The following is a 3,088-nucleotide window of genomic DNA, read 5'->3' as shown; positions in this document are numbered from 1 at the left end:
CATCTACTAATTAGCATGACGTAAATTTCCATGCTTCCTCCTCAAATATAATACATTTTTTAAAAGTTTGGTGATTTGTTATGTGTGTGTGTGTGTGTGTGTGCGTGTATCACACAGAACAAAACCATCTTATTCGACTATATACCCACTTCCCAGTTAGCACCCTCCCATAGACTCCCTCCCCCAACTAGAGCCCTTATATTCTGATATTCCTGATACTGTCTGCTGTGTTGTCGGCACCCCGAGCCAGTCCCCACTGCTTGCCCTTCTGTTGAATCTAGTCAGCCTATCTAGAGGTCTTTGTTTTAGGAGGGTCAGCTGTTCCTCTTCTAGCAGCAATCAGTTGTCAATACTTCTTTAGATAAGATTAGGGTCTGCTGTTCATTTTCCCAGTTCAGTGCTGGGTTACTATCTGGGAGTCCCTTTGGTCACCCTGGCCAACAACTCAAAAGAAGGTATCTCCTATCTGGCATTGTTGCTTGTTATGTAGCCTTTAGCTATGCATATGGACTCTTAAGAAATTATATTGACCCCTTTAATCTCTAGTTATACTTTCCTTTTGGATGTTTGAGGCAATACAGTTGACCCTGATAAACCAATTTATTTTACTCTTAAGGTCCTTTGAGGACCTGTTCCTCAGGGGTCACATGGGCTTGGGAGGAACCCCTGGCTCCTTTCTTTTACCAGTTCCACCTATGTGAAGATAAGTCAAAGGTCCTGCTCGACCATGGTTGGCTTCACTTGGAAGCATGGAGGAAGTGATTCCTCTGTGTTGACACTTCTCTTTCTGACTGGACACTGGTTCAAGTCCATCTGGTGGGGTCTCCTCGGCCTCCTTGATCAAGTGGACAGGTGACCCACCACCATTATAGGACATTTTGAGAGATGCTCATAGTCCCCTGGAACTAGTCAACCTAGGAGGGCAAGGAGCAAAAAGTGTCCTTTATGTCCCTCTGACCCAATTAGTATAGGCCTCAAAGTATGTCTGTTAGACATCGAAGAAGGTTAGTTCTACCAGTCTGGTACTTTTAATTACTGTGTACCATATAGATAAATTTTGGGCAAAGACCAGTTGTTCTCAGATAAACTTTACCTAGATATATATTTCTTGATCTGTTATGTATAATTTGTCAGTAGGTTGTAGGAGTAATATGGTTCCCTCTGGAACTAGTTAGGCATTATTTATCTCATGCATTGTCTCACCCCTCCACCATAGTTTTCCCACTTAAGGTGCTCCCATTCCCACCCTTTTTCCCTTAGTAATACCCTTCTCCTATGATCCTACCTCTCTTGAGCTCCTTCTTTTCCCTTATCCCCTAGGTTCCTTGTATACCCTTCCCTGCCCCCTCCCTTAAACTAACCCAATTTTGTCTCTATCTCCCTTATTAAGGCCTGTTTCCTTTTGTCCTTCCCTTTCAGGTTCTTTTTTTTTCCTTTACCTCCCTGTTTCCTTTCCATTATCCTGGTTCCTGTAGTTATGACTGGAAACCATACTCATTTATCAGGGTTTTGTTCTAGGATCCACATATGAGGGAAAACATATGTCGATATTTTTCAGAGTCTGTGTTACTTCACTTAGTATAACAGTTTCTAGTTCCATCTATTTATCCTCAAATTTCATGATTTCATCTTTCTTTATTGCTGAGTAAAACTCCATATAAATGAACCACATTTTCATTATCTACTCATCAATTGAGGGACTCTTAGGTTGCTTCCATCTCTTAGCTATTGTGAAAAGGGCAGCAACAAACATGGATGTACAAGTGTCTCTGCAATAGGATGAGTTCATTTGTAGTTTTTTAAGAGTTCTCCACACTGCTTTCCATGGGGGTTGAACAAGTTTGCAGCCCCACCAGCAGTGGATGAGTGTTCTCCTTTCCCCACATCCTTTCCAACATTTGGTATCATTTGTTCTCTTGATCTTAGCCAGTCTGACTGGGGTAAGATGAAATCTTAAAGTAGTTTTAATTTGCATTTCCCTAATTATTAGTGATGTTGAAGATCTTTTAAGATGTTTTATAGCCATCTTTACTTCTTCTTTTGAGAACTCTCTGTTCAACTCCTTAGCCCAAATTTTAATTGGGTTGCTTCTTGTCTTGATTCTCTGTTTTTTGAGAATGTTATATATTCTGGATATTAAACCTGTCAGATGTGTTGCTGGTAAAGATTTTCTCCCATTCTGTGGGTTTTCTGTTCGCTTCCCTGGTTGCCTCCTTTGATGTACAGAAGTTTTTTAGTTTAATGAGGTCCCATTTTTAATTCTTGCCCTTGTTTCCTGAGCAATTGATGTCCGGTTTAGAAAATCCTTTCCTACACCTATATTTTGTAGGTTTTTCCCAATGTTTTCTTCTAACAGTTTCAGAGTTTCAGGCTTTACATTGAGGTCTTTGATCCATTTGGAATTGAATTTCATGCAGGGTGAATGATAGGGGTTTAGTTTCATTCTTCTACAGGTGCAGATCCTGTTTTGCCAGCACCATTTGCTGAACATGCTGTCTTTCCTCCAGTGAATATTCTTGGCCCCTTTGTCAAATACTAGGCGGCTGAAATCACATTTACTCATATTTGGGCCTTCAGTTTTGTTCCATTGATCTATGGGTCTATTTTTGTGCCAGTACCATGTTGTTTTTATGACGATAGCTCTGTAATATAGCTTAAAATCTGGTATAGAAATCCCCCTGGCATTGCTCTTAGTGCTCAGGGTTGTTTTGGCTATCTGAAGTCTTTTGTGCTTCCACATGAATCTTAGGATGGTTTTTTTTTCCAATTATTTGAAAAATGTCATGGGGATTTTGATTGGTATTGCATTGAATCTATAAATGGCTTTTGGTAGGATAGTCATTTTCTCAATATTAATTCTTCCAATCCATGACCATGGGAGGTCCTTCCATCTTCTTATGTGTTCCTCAATCTCTTTCTTTAAAGATTTAAAATGTTCATTGTAGAGCTCTTTAATGTCTTTGGTCAAGTTTACTCCAAGATATTTTATTTTATTTTTCCAGCTATTGTGAAGGGGAGTGTTTCCATGTACTCTTTCTCTGATTGCTTATTATTATTATATAGAAAGGCTACAGACTTTTGTAGGTAA

General features: G+C 39.6%; 1 protein-coding gene across 1 annotated transcript in view; it reads left to right on the top strand.

Annotated features, from left to right (window-relative positions):
• Utrn (utrophin) overlaps window positions 1–3,088 on the top strand; it is a gene marked incomplete in the record, with an annotated part of 557,450 nt that overhangs the window by 529,255 nt on the left and 25,107 nt on the right.

The sequence above is a fragment of the Nannospalax galili genome, unplaced genomic scaffold (genome assembly GCF_000622305.1).
Source record: "Nannospalax galili isolate Female #2095 unplaced genomic scaffold, S.galili_v1.0 scaffold154, whole genome shotgun sequence".
NCBI lineage: Eukaryota > Metazoa > Chordata > Mammalia > Rodentia > Spalacidae > Nannospalax > Nannospalax galili.
This window is presented reverse-complemented; position numbering and strand designations above follow the sequence as displayed.